The 13,632-nt window shown below is 32.0% G+C and overlaps 1 pseudogene; it reads left to right on the top strand.

Annotated features, from left to right (window-relative positions):
• LOC127917817 (copine-4-like) overlaps positions 1-13,632 on the top strand; it is a 79,272-nt pseudogene that overhangs the window by 27,867 nt on the left and 37,773 nt on the right.

A 13,632-nucleotide genomic window follows, 5' to 3' on the forward strand; every position in this document is an offset into this window, starting at 1 on the left:
ATGAATATGTGTTAGGGTGTGTAGATGTGTTAGTAGATATGTGTTAGGGGTGTAGATGATATGTGTTAGGTGTGTAGATGAGATATGTGTTAGGGTGTGGATAGATATGTGTTAAAGTGTAGATAGATATGTGTTAAGGGTGTAGATGATATGTGTTAGGTGTGTAGATAGATATATGTTAAAGTGTAGATAGATATGTGTTAAAGTGTGTAGATAGATATATGTTAGAGTATGTAGATAGATATATGTTAGGTGTAGATAGATGAATACGTGTTAAGTGTGTAGATGAATATATGTTAAGGATGTGTAGAGGTAGATATATGTTAGGGTGTGTAGATGAATATATGTTAGGGGTGTGTAGATGGATATGTGTTAAAGTGTAGATAGATATATATTAGAAGTATGTAGATAGATATATAAAGTGTATAGATATATGTTAAATTATGTAGATGAATATGTTAAAGTGTAGATGAGTAGATATATTAAGTATGTGTAGAGTAGATATATGTTAGTGTATGAGATGAATATATGTTAAGTGTGTAGATATATATTAGAGTGTGTAGATAGATATATGTTAAGTGTAGATGAATATGTGTTAGAGTGTGTAGATAGATATATGTGTTTAAAGTGTGAAGAATATGTGTAAATGTGAATGATATATATGTTAAGTATGTAGATAGATATGTTTAAGTGTGAGATAGGTAGATATTATTAGGTATGTAGATGAATATGTGTTAGAAGTATGTAGATAGATATATGTTAGAGTGTGTAGATGATATATGTTAGAATGTAGGTAGATGATATGTGTTAAAGTGTGATATCGATGAATATATGTTAGAAAGTTGATAGATATGTTAAAGGTAGATAGATATATGTTAAAGTGTAGTTTGTAGATATGTGTTGAAATTGTTGTAGATATATGTTAGAGTATAGATGAATAGTGTTAGAGTATGTAGATGAATATGTGTTAGAGTAGTGTAGATAGATATGTATTTAAAGTTGTAGAGATAGGTTAGAGATAGATATATGTTAGAGTGTAGATAGATATATATTAAAGTTTGTGGATAGGTTAGATGTGTGTTAGAAGTATGTAGGTATATGTGTTAGAGGTAGATAGATATGTGTTAGAGTGTGAGATAGATATGTGTTTTAGATAGATATGTAGTTAGATGTGTTAGAATATATGTTAGATGAATAGATATGTGTTAGATGATGTAGATAGAATATATGTTAGAAGTGTGGTAGATATATTTAGATTTGAGATTAAATTTGTGTAGATAGATATGTGTTAGATAAGGCAATAGATATGGCAAATGTGTAGATAGATATATGTTAAGATGTAGATAGATATATGTTAGATTGTAGATAGATATATGTTAGGTGTGTAGATAGGTAGATATAAGTGTAGGAATATGTTAGATGTAGATATATGTGTTAGATGTGTAGATGATATATGTTAGAAGTATGTAGATAGATATATGTTAAAAGTGGTTGTAGATATATGTTAATATTGTAGATAGATATATGTTAGAGTGTAGATGAATATATGTTAGATGGTTGTAGATAGATATGTGTTAGATATGTAGATGAGATATGTGTTAGAGTGTAGATAGATATATGTGTTAGAGTATGTAGATATAGATATATGTTAAAGAGTAACGAGATAGATAGATATATGTTAAATGTAGATAGATATGTGTTAGATGTGTTAGATAGATATGTGTTAGATGGTGTAGTAGATATGTGTTAGATGTAGAGGTAGATATGTGTTAGCAAAGTATTAGGTAGATAGATAGAGTTGTGAAGTAGATAGATTAGGTTGTAGATATGTATTAGGGTTGTAGATATGTGTTAGATACACCTGATAGATATGTGTTAGACAGTAGGTAGATAGATGTGTGTTAGCCATAATATAGACAGTGAATATATGTTAGAATATGTGTAGGAAATAGATAGATGTGTGTTAGAATTGTGGTAGATATGTGTTAGAATATGTAGGTAGGAATGTGTTAGAGGTAGTAGGTAGGATATATGTTAGAAAGTGTAGGTAGATGAATATGTAGAAGTGTATAGAATGAGATATATGTTAAGTGTAGAGAATATGTTAGAATATGTAGATAGATGTGTGTTAGAAGTGTGTGAATGAATATATGTTAGAAGTGTAGATAGGTGATATGTGTTAGAGTGTGTAGATAGTAGATATGTGTTAGAAGTATAGAGAATATATGTTAAGTGTGTAGATAGATGTGTTAGGTATGTAGATGAATATGCCAGAGTGTAGATGAATGTGTGTTAGAGTATATGGTGGATGTGTTAAAGAATGTAGATAGGTAGATATGTGTTAAGTGTGTTGATAGATATGTGTTAGAGTGTGGTAGATGTGTGTTAGAGATGTAGGTAGATATGTGTTAGGTATGTAGATAGATATGTGTTAGAGTGTGTAGATGAATATGTGTTAAGAGTGTGAAGAGTAGAATATATGTTAGAGTATGTAGATAGATATGAGTTAGAATATATGTGTTGAATATATGTTAGATGTAGAATAGATGTGTTAAAGGTAGAGATATATGTTAGAAGTGTGTAGAATATATGTTAGAGATTGTAGATGAGATGAATATGTGTTAGAAGTGTAGATAGATATGTGTTAGAAATGTGTGATATGTTAGATGGTATTAAATGTAGTGAGATGAATGTGTTAGATGTGTGGATAGCAATAGATATGTGTTAGGGTGTAGATGAATATGTGTTAGTGTAGGTAGATAGATATGTTAGGTAGATATATAGTGTGTTAGAGTAGATAGATATATGTTAGAATATAGGATATATATTAGAATAATATAAGGTTAAATATGTGTTTAATGAATATATGTTAAGTATGTAGATAGATATATGTTAAAGTATGTAGATAATATATGTTAAAGAATTGTGTAGATAGGTAGATATGTTTAGAAGTATGTAGATGAAATGTTTAAATGTGTATATGTGAGTGTGTGAATAGATATGTGTTAGAATATGTAGATGAATATATGTTAAAGTAGATAGATATGTGTTAGGTGTGAGATAGAGTAGATGTGTTAGAGTGTGATAGGTAGATATGTGTTAGGGTGTGTGTAGATAGATATATGTTAAGTATGAATAGATAGATATATGTTAAGTGTAGATAGATGTTGTTAAAAGTGTAGATGAATATATGTTAAAGTGTAGATAGGTAGAATATGTGTTAAGTATGTAGATAGATATATGTAAAAGTGTAGATAGATATATGTTAAAGGTAGTAGATATATATTAAAGTATGTAGATAGATATATGTTAGGTAGGTAGATGAATATGTGTTAAGTATGTGTAGATAGATATATGTTAAAGGTAGATAAGAGATATGTGTTAAAGTGTAGATAGATATGTGTTAAAGTGTGTAGATAGATATGTGTTAATTAGATAGATATATTTAAAGTGAGATAGATGTGTGTTAAAATTGTATGTAGATAGATATATGTTAAGTGTTAGAAATAATGTGTTAAGTGTAGATGTAGGTGTGTAGATAGATGTGTGCAAGTGTGTGTAGGTAGATATGTGTTAGGGTGTAGATAGGTAGATATGTGTTAAAGTATGTAGGTAGATATGTGTTAGGGAAATTGTAGATAGGTAGATATATGTTAAAGTGTAGATAGATAGATAATGTTATGTGTTAGAAATGTGTAGGTAGATGAATGTGTGTTAAAAGATAGAGTAGATATGTGTTAGTGTGTAGGTAGGTAGATATGTGTTAGAAGTATGTAGGTGAATATATGTGTTAGTGTAGGTGAATGGTAGATATGTGTTAAAGGGTATATGTGTTAGAGTAGATATATATGTTAAGTTTGTGTAGATGAATATATGTCCAAAGTGTGAATAGATATATGTGTGGTAAGGGTGTAGATAGATATGTGTTAGATGTGTAGATAGATATATGCAAAAGTGTGAATGGATGTGTGTTAGGGGTGTAGATAGATATATGTATTAGGTAGTAGATAGGTAGATATGTTAAAAGGTAGGTAGGTAGATATGTGTTAAATTTAGGTAGATAGATGTAGATGTGTAGATAGATATATGTTAAAGTGTAGATAGATATATTAGTAGGTAGATAGATATATGTGTTAGTGTAGGTAGATAGGTAGATATATGTAGATGAATAGGTTAGATGTAGATGAATATGTATTAGAAATTGTGTAGATAGATATATGTTAAAGTGTAGATGAATATATGTTAGGTGTAGATAGATATATGTTAAAAGTGTGTAGATGAATATGTGTAGAAATTGTAGATGAATATAATTAAAGTGTAGATAGATATATGTTAAAGTGATAGATATATGTTAGGGAGTGTGAATGAATGAATGTATGTTAAGTGTAGGTAATGAAGATATGTGTTAGAAAGTGTAGAGATATATGTGCAAGTATGTAGATAGATATGTGTTAGGTGTGGGTAGATAGATATATGTTAGATATAGGTGTTCTGTTAAAGTGTGTAGATGAAATATGTTGTTAGATAGATATATGTTAAGGTAGTAGATAGATATATGTTAAAATTGTAGATGAATATGTGTTAGTGTGTAGGTAGATGAATATATGTGTTAGGGTGTGTAGATGAATATGTGTTAAAGTGTAGATGAATATGTATGTTAGAAGGAAGGATATGTGCAAAGGAGTGTGTTAGAGAGGTTAGATTAGAGAAGTGGGAAGGATATATTAGGTAGATGTGTGTTAAGGGTGTAGATGGATGTGTGTTAAAAGAGATAGGTAGATGTGTGTTAAGTATGTTAGGAAGAATGGATGTGTGAAATTAAGTATTAAATGAATATGTGTAAAGGTAATAGGTAGATGTGTTAGAAGGAATGAATATAGGTATTAATATTTGGAAGGCTTTACGTAAAGTTGTGTTTATGTTAAAGGTAGCTGGTGTTAGAAGGTATGTTCATTGAAAAGGCAATTTAATATTAAGGAGTGTGTATTAGAAGGTTAGCATAGGGTATGTAGAGATAACACAGGGGTAGGGTGTGTGTTAGAAATTTAGCAGTTGTGTTAGTCAAATTACACAGTAGAAAGTTGTGTTAGGCAGTCTATGTTAGGAACATTGTGTTAAAGTAGTTAGCAGGTATGTTAAAGGTAATAATACATTTTGCAGATTTGCTATTAATAAATAATAATATTAGGAAGGGCATGTACAGTAATGTTAGAATTTATGTTAAAGTATGAAAAAGAAGCTAAGCCAAGCAGTATTAGAAGCTTAGTATATTGAAGAAGTAGGAAATATTGAGAGCTGTTAATATTAGAAATTATATTAGAAATTAACTAACGCTTGTCAATTTAATATTAAAGTGTTTAGGAATTGTATTAAAGTATTAATATCTCCAAGGAGTTATTTACAAGTTCCAGTTCACAAGAAGGGATTGTACTAGAAACAGTGTGTTAGGAAGGTGTGTTAAAAGTGTGTGTTAGAAGAGGGATTGTATTAGAGGTATGTATTAATACACCTGCTGTTAGCGCGTACTACGATATATTTAGAGTATGTAGATAGATGCCATCACAAGTATGACAGATAGAATCCATTAGAGTGTGTGGAAGGTAGATATATGTTAGGAGTGTGTGAATAGATGTGTGTTAGAGTATGTAGGTAGATATATGTTAAGGGGTAATAGATAGATATATGTGCAAGTGTAGATGGGAGATGTGTTGTTAAAGTGTGAATGAATGTGTGTTAGGGTGTAGGTAGATGAATGTGTTTAGGGGAGTGTGAATGAATATGTGTTAGAGTATGTGGAGATGAATGTGTTAGGGGATTTGTGTAGGTAGATATGTATTAGATGTGTAGAATAGATATGTTAAAAGTGTGAATGAATATATATTAGAGTATGTGAAATAGATGTGTTTAGGGTAAGTGTGGATAGATGTGTGTTAGGGTAGGTAGGTGAATGTGTGTTTAGAGGTTTAGGTGAATGTGTTAGGTGAATGTGGGTAGGTGAATATGTGTTAAAAGTGTAGATAGATATTTGTGTTAAAAGTGCAGATGAATATATTTAATATTAGATATAGATATATGTTAAAAGTGAATGAATATGTGTAAAGTGTGTGAAGGAATTTATGTTAAGTATGTTAGAAAGGTAGATATGTGTTAGTATTATGTTAGAAGAATATAATGTTAGAAGGAAGGTAGATAGAGTAGATGTGTTAGGAAAGTTTATGTTAATGAATATGTATTAGGAAGGGTATTGATAGATATATGTTAGAAAATTGTAGATGAATATGTTAAGTATGTAGATAGTAGATAGTATGTTAAAAGTGTGAATGAAAGGGGTATATTAAAGTATGTAATGAATATGTTAATATTAAATGAGTATAATATTAAAGAAAATTGTATAAAGATATATATTAAATTGTTAGATTAAATATGTATTAAATTAGGTATATTAAAAGTATGTATGTTAAAAGAAGTGTAGATGAATATATGTTAAGTATGAATGAATATAGGTAGATATGTAGAAGAATAGGTGTTAAAGTGTGAATATGAATGTGTGTTAGGAGGTGAATGAATATGTGTTAGAGTGTGTGGGTAGGTAGATATGTGTTAAGTGTGAATGAATATGTTTTAGTATGTAGGTAGGTGAATATGTGTTAGAGATAGTAGATAGATATATGTTAAGTGTAGATGAATATGTGTTAAGATGAATAGGATATGTGTTAGTGTGTGAATAATATGTGTTAAGTGTGTAGATAGATATGTGTTAAAGTGTGTAGATAGATATATGTGTTAGAAGTATGTAGATAGGTAATGTGTGTTAGTATGTAGAATGAATATATTAGAGTGTGTAGATAGGAGATATATATGTTAGAGTGTGAATGAATATATGTTAAATGTAGATATATATTGTTAAAATGTAGATGAGTAGATATGTGTTAGAAAGTATGTAGATAGATATATGTTAGAGTATGAATGAATATATGTGTTAAAGTGTAGATAGATAGATATGTTAGAGTATGTGTAGGTAGATGTGTTAAAAGTGTAGGTAATAGATGTGTGTTAGAAGTGTAGGTGAATGTGTTAGGTGTGGTAGATGAATATATGTTCGTGTGTAATGAATATGTGTTAAAGTGTAGATGATATATGTTAAAAGTGTAGATGAATATATGCCAAAGGTAGCAAATGATGTGGTGAGATGTGTGTTGGAGTAGATGTGTGAGGTAGGTAGGTGATGTGTGTTAGGGGTGTAGGTAGATGTGTATTAGATGTGTTGTAGGTGAATATGTGTTAAGTGTAGATGAATGTATGTTTAGGGGAGTTTAGATGAACGTATGTTAAATGTGTGAATGAATATGTGTGCAAAGTGTGTGAGATAGATATGTGTTAGGAAATTGTAGATAGATATGTATTAGGTATGTGAATGAATATATTAGATGTGTGTGATAGATATATGTTAGAAGTGTAATATGAAAGGATAATATTAAGTATTAGGTGTAGAGGAAGATATGTTAAAGTATGAATGCAGGAGATATGTTAAAAGTGTGTTAGAAAAGGATTGTGTTAGAAATTGTAGATGAATATATGTTAGGGTGTAGATAGATATATGTTAAGGTGTAGATGAATATATATGTGTTAAAGTATGAATGAATATATGTTAAGAAGGTTATGTTAGATAGATATTGTTAGAGTGTATGTAGATAGATAATATTAAAGTGTGTTAAAGATATGTGTTGAAGGTGTGTTAAATGAATATGTTAAAAGGTGTAATATATGTGTTAAAAACTGTAGATAGATATATGTTAAGGTATATTAGAAATATAATGTTAGGTATGTTAGAAGATATGTGTTAAAAATTGTAGATGAGTAGATATGTTAAAAGGTGTAGATAGTAATGTGTGTTAAAAGTATATTAGATGAATATATATTAAGTATGTAGATAGATATATAAAAGTATGTTAGATAGATATATGTATTAGAGTGTGTAGATGAGATATATGTTACCCGCAAGTATGTAGATGAATAGATGTTAGAGTATTAGCAAATAGATATATGTTAGTATGTAGATAGATATGTATTAAATTGTAGATAGATATGTTAGTATTAAATAGGTAGATATATGTAGAAATTAGAAGGTGAATATGACCCAAAGTGTAGATAGATATATGTTAAGTGTGTAGATGAATATATGTTAGAGTATGTAGATAGATATATGTGCAAGTAGATAGGTAGATATATGTTAGGGTGTAGATAGATATGTGCCCAAGTATGTGGATAGATATGTGTTAGAAATTGTGAATGAATATGTGTTAGGCCAAGTATGTAGATAGATATATGTTACCGTGTGTAGATAGATATATGTGCAAAAGTGGTAGATAGATATGTGTTAAAGTATGTAGATAGAATATATGTTAGAATGTGTGTAGGTAGATATATGTTAGAAGTATAGGTATGTAGATGTGTTAGAGTAATTAGGTAGATTGTGTTAGGGTATGGATGGGTAATATATGTTAAAGTGTAGATGAATGTGTGTTAAAAGTGTAAAAGATGGATTGTGTGTGAATGAATATTATTAGATAGGTAATATGTATGTTAAAAGTGTGTTAGATAGATATGTGTTAAAAGAAGGATGTTAAAGTATAAGTATTAAAAGAAGGTATTGTGTTAAAGTATGGGTGATGAATGTGTTAGAAGTATAGAAATATATTAAAGGTGTATGTTAAGATGTGTTAGAAATTGAATGAATATATGTTAAAGTGTAGATAGATATATGTGCAAAGAGCTGTAGAGAGGATATATGTTAGGTAGGTAGATGTTAGATAGAAATATGTCTTAAAGTAGTGAATGTAGATGTGTGTTAGCAAAGTGAATGAATATATGTGTTAAGTTGTGTAGATAGATTGTGTTAGTGTATTAAGGAAGATATATGTTAAAAGTGTATGTTAAGATAGGACAATGCAAAGTGTGTATTAATGAATATGTTAAAGTGTGTTAAAAGATAGATATGTTAAAGGCAAAGTGTAAAATGAATATATGTTAAGTGTGTGAATGAAGAAGAATATATGTTAAAAGTGTATTAAATGAATATATATTAAGTATGTGTTAATGAATATATGTTAAGTGTGTATTAAAATTATGTTAAAGTATATATTAAAGAAAATTATATTAAAGTATATGTAGATTGTATTAGAGTAGATATTATGTTAAATTGTGTAGATATTAAAAGAAGGAATTGTATTAAGTAATATATTAAAAGAAGGTGTATTAAAGTATGTGTTAAAAGAAGGAATTGTATTATTGAGTATGTGTTAAAAGGATTATGTTAAGATTATTAATATTAAGAAGGTATGTTAAAAGAGTATGTATTAAAGGTATATTAAAGTATGTATTAAAAGGTATGTCAAAGTATCTTAAGAAGGTATGTAAAAGTATGTATTAAAAAATTTAATATTAAAGTAATAATTTAGATAGATATGTTAAAAATGTAGATGGATGTATATTAAAAGTAGTAGATGAATGTTGATGTGTAGTATTAAAATATGTGTTAGAGTATGTGGATATGAATATATGTTAAGTATGTAAGATGAATATATTAAAGTATGTATTAAAAGGTATGTGTGTTAAAGTGTGTAAGATAGATATGTGTTAAGTGTGTTGGATGAATGTGTGTTAAAGTATGTATTAGAAGGAATATGTGTTAAAGTGTGTGAATGAATATGTGTTAAGTGTGTAGAAAGATATGTGTTAAGTGTAGATAGTATGTGTTAGATATGTGTTAGATAGATGTGTAGATAGGTAGATGTTGTGTTAAGTGTGTAGGTAGATGAATTTGTATGTTAGAAGTATGTAGAAGAGGTATTATTAATGTGTAGATAGATATATATTAGATATGTTAAAAAATTTATGTTAGAGTATGTTAGATAGATATATGTTAAGTATGTAGATAGAAATGTTAATGTTAAAGTATGTATTAGAAATATATGTTAAAGGTAGTATTAGATGAATATGTGTTAAGTTATTAAAGTATGTATTAGGAAGGATGTGTATTAGAGTATGTATTAGAAAAGGTATGTTAAGTGTATTAGAGGAATATATATTAGAGTAATAGATAGATATGTGCAAGAGTATAAGATAGAATATGTTAAGTGTATGTAGATAGATATATGTTAAGTAGCTGTAGATGAATATGTGTTAGAAATTATGTTAAAGTGTAATATAGGTTGTATGTGAATGAATATATGTTAAGTTGTAGATAGAATATATGTTAAAGGGATTGTGAATGGTAGTGTATTAGAGGTATGTGTTAAGTGTGTTTAAGGTAGGTAGATATGTGTTAGGTGTGTAGATGAATGTGTGTTAAAAGTGTGGGAAGGTGAATATGTGTTAAGTGTGTTAAAGATATATGTTAAAGTAATGTTAAGATTGTATTTAGTGTGTTAGATAGATATATGTGTTAGGAGTGTAGATAGGATAGGTTGTGTTAGGAGTGTGTGTTAAGGAGGATGTGTGTTAGGGAGTGTGGTTAGTAGGTTGTGTTAGGTGTGTGGGTAGGTGAATGTGTATTGCAAATTGTGTGGATGAATGTGTGTTAGGTATGTGAATGAATATATTAAAGTGTGTAGGTAGGTAGATGTGTGATTATTAGAAATTGTAGATAGATATGTGTTAGAAATTGTGAATGAATGTGTTAGGTATTGTGAATGAATATATTAAAGTGTAGATAGATATATTAAAGAATATGAATGAATATATGTTAAAACCTGTAGATAGATATGTATTAGAAATTATTAGATAGATATATGTTAGAGTATGTAGGTAGAGTAGATATATGGCCAGAAGTGTGTGTAGGTAGAGTGAATATGTATAGGTGTGTGGATGGATATGTGTTAAGGTGTGTAGATGGATGTGTGTTAGGGGTGTAGATGGATATGTGTTAGAGGTGTGTAGGTAGGTAGATATGTGTTAGAGTGTGTGGATGGATATGTGTTAGAAGTGTAGATGGATATGTGTTAGAGGTGTGGATGGATATGTGTTAAGAGTGTGGATGGATATGTGTTAGAGTGTAGTAGATGGATATGTGTTAGAGTGTGATAGGTAGATGTGTGTTAGAAGTAGTGGATGGATATGTGTTAGGTGTGTGAATGAATATGTGTTAGAAGTGTGGATAGATATATGTTAGGTATGAGTAGATGTATTAGAGTGTAGGTAGATATGTGTTAGAGTGTGTAGATGGATATGTGTTAGAGTGTAGATGGATATATGTTAGAGTGTGTAGATAGATATGTGTTAGGGTGTGGATGGATATGTGTTAGGTGTGTAGATGGATATGTGTTAGGTGTGTGAGATGGATATGTGTTAGAAGTGTGGATGGATATGTGTTAGAGTGTGTGAGATGGATATGTGTTAGAGTGTGTAGATGGATGTGTGTTAGAAGTGTAGATGGATATGTGTTAGAGTGTGTAGATGGATATGTGTTAGAGTGTGTGGATGAATATGTGTTAGGAGTGTGGGTAGGTGGATGTGTGTTAGGAGTGTGAGATAGGTGGATATGTGTTAGGGGTGTAGGTAGGTGGATGTGTGTTAGGGGTGTAGGTGGATGGATGTGTGTTAGAGGTGTAGATGGATATGTGTTAGAGTGTGTGGATGGATGTGTGTTAGAGTGTGTGGATGGATGTGTGTTAGAGGTGTGGGTGGATAGATATGTGTTAGAGAGTGTGGATGGATATATGTTAGAGTGTGTGGATGGATGTGTGTTAGGTGTGTGGATGGATATGTGTTAGAAGTGTAGATGAGATATGTATTAGAGTGTGTGAGATGAATATGTGTTAGAAGTGTGAGATGGATATGTGTTAGAGTGTGTAGATGAATGTATGTTAGAGAGCTGTGGATGGATATGTGTTAGAGGTGTGGATGAATATATTTAAGTGTGTAGATGGATATATGTTAGAAGTGTGGATGAGATATATGTTAGAGTGTGTAGATGAATGTGTGTTAGAGTATGTGAATAGGTAGAATATGTGTTAGAGTATGTAGATGAGATATGTGTTAGAGTGTGTAGATGAATATATGTTAAGTGTGTGAGATGAATATATGTTAGAAGTGTAGAATGGATATGTGTTAAGTGTGTAGATAGAGTGGATATAGTGTTAGAGTGTGTAGATGGATATGTGTTAGGAGTGTGGATGGATATATGTTAAGTGTGTGGATGGATATGTGTTAGAGAGTGTGGATGGATATGTGTTAGAGTGTGTGGATGAGGTAGATATATGTTAGGTGTGTGGATGGATATGTGTTAGAGAGTGTGGATGGATATATGTTAGAGTGTGTGGATGGATATGTGTTAGGTGTGTGGGTAGGTGGATATGTGTTAGGTGTGTGGGTGGGTGGATATGTTAGGTGTGTGGATATGGATATGTGTTAGGTGTGTGGATGGGTGGATATGTGTTAGGTGTGGTGGATGGATATGTGTTAGGTGTGTGGGTGGGTGGATATGTGTTAAGGGTGTGTGGAGTGGGTGGATATGTGTTCGAATTGTGTGGGTAGGTGGATATGTGTTCGGTGTGTGGATGGATATGTGTTAGGTGTGTGGATGGGTGGATATGTGTTAGGTGTGTGGATGGATATGTGTTAGGGGTGTGGATGGATATCATGTTAGGTGTGTGGGTGGATGTGTTGGGGTGTGGATGGATATGTGTTAGGGGTGTGGATGGATGTGTGTTAGGGGTGTGGATGGATGGATGTGTGTTAGGGGTGTGGATGGATATGTGTTAGGGGTGTGGGTGGATGTGTTAGGGGTGTGGATGGATATGTGTTAGGGGTGTGGATGGGTGGATGTGTGTTAGGGGTGTGGATGGATATGTGTTAGGGGTGGGTGGATGTGTTAGGGGTGTGGATGGATATGTGTTAGGGGTGTGGATGGATATGTGTTAGGGGTGTGGGTGGATATGTGTTAGGGGTGTGGGTGGGTGGATGTGTGTTAGGGGTGTGGGTGGGTGGATGTGTGTTAGGGGTGTGGGTGGATGGATGTGTGTTAGGGGTGTGGGTGGATATGTGTTAGGGGTGTGGGTGGATGTGTGTTAGGGGTTTGTGTGGGTGGATGTGTTAGGGGTGTGGGTGGGTGGATGTGTGTTAGGGGTGTGGGTGGATGTGGGTGAATGTGTGGGTGGATGTGTTAGGGGTGTGGGTGGATGTGTGTTAGGGGTGTGGGTGGATGTGTGTTTGGGGTTTGGGTGGACGTGGGTGGATGTGTGGATGGATATGTGTTAGGGGTGTGGGTGGATGTATGTGTTAGGGGTGTGGGTGGGTGGATATGTGTTAGGGGTGTGGATGGATATGTGTTAGGGGTGTGGATGGATATGTGTTAGGGGTGTGGGTGGGTGGATGTGTGTTAGGGGTGTGGGTGATATGTGTTAGGGGTGTGGGTGGTGTGTTAGGGGTTTAGGTGGATGTGGGTGGATGTGTGGATGGATATGTGTTAGGGGTGAGTAGATGTGGGTGGATGTGTGGGTGGATGTGGGTTAGGGGTGTGGGTGGATGTGTGGGTGGATGTGTGTTAGGGGTGTGGGTGGATGTGGGTGGATATGTGTTAGGGGGGTGGGTGGATGTGGGTGGATGTGGGTCAGGGTGTGGGTGGATGTGTGT

The sequence above is a fragment of the Oncorhynchus keta genome, unplaced genomic scaffold (genome assembly GCF_023373465.1).
Source record: "Oncorhynchus keta strain PuntledgeMale-10-30-2019 unplaced genomic scaffold, Oket_V2 Un_contig_1222_pilon_pilon, whole genome shotgun sequence".
Taxonomy (NCBI): Eukaryota; Metazoa; Chordata; class Actinopteri; order Salmoniformes; family Salmonidae; genus Oncorhynchus; species Oncorhynchus keta.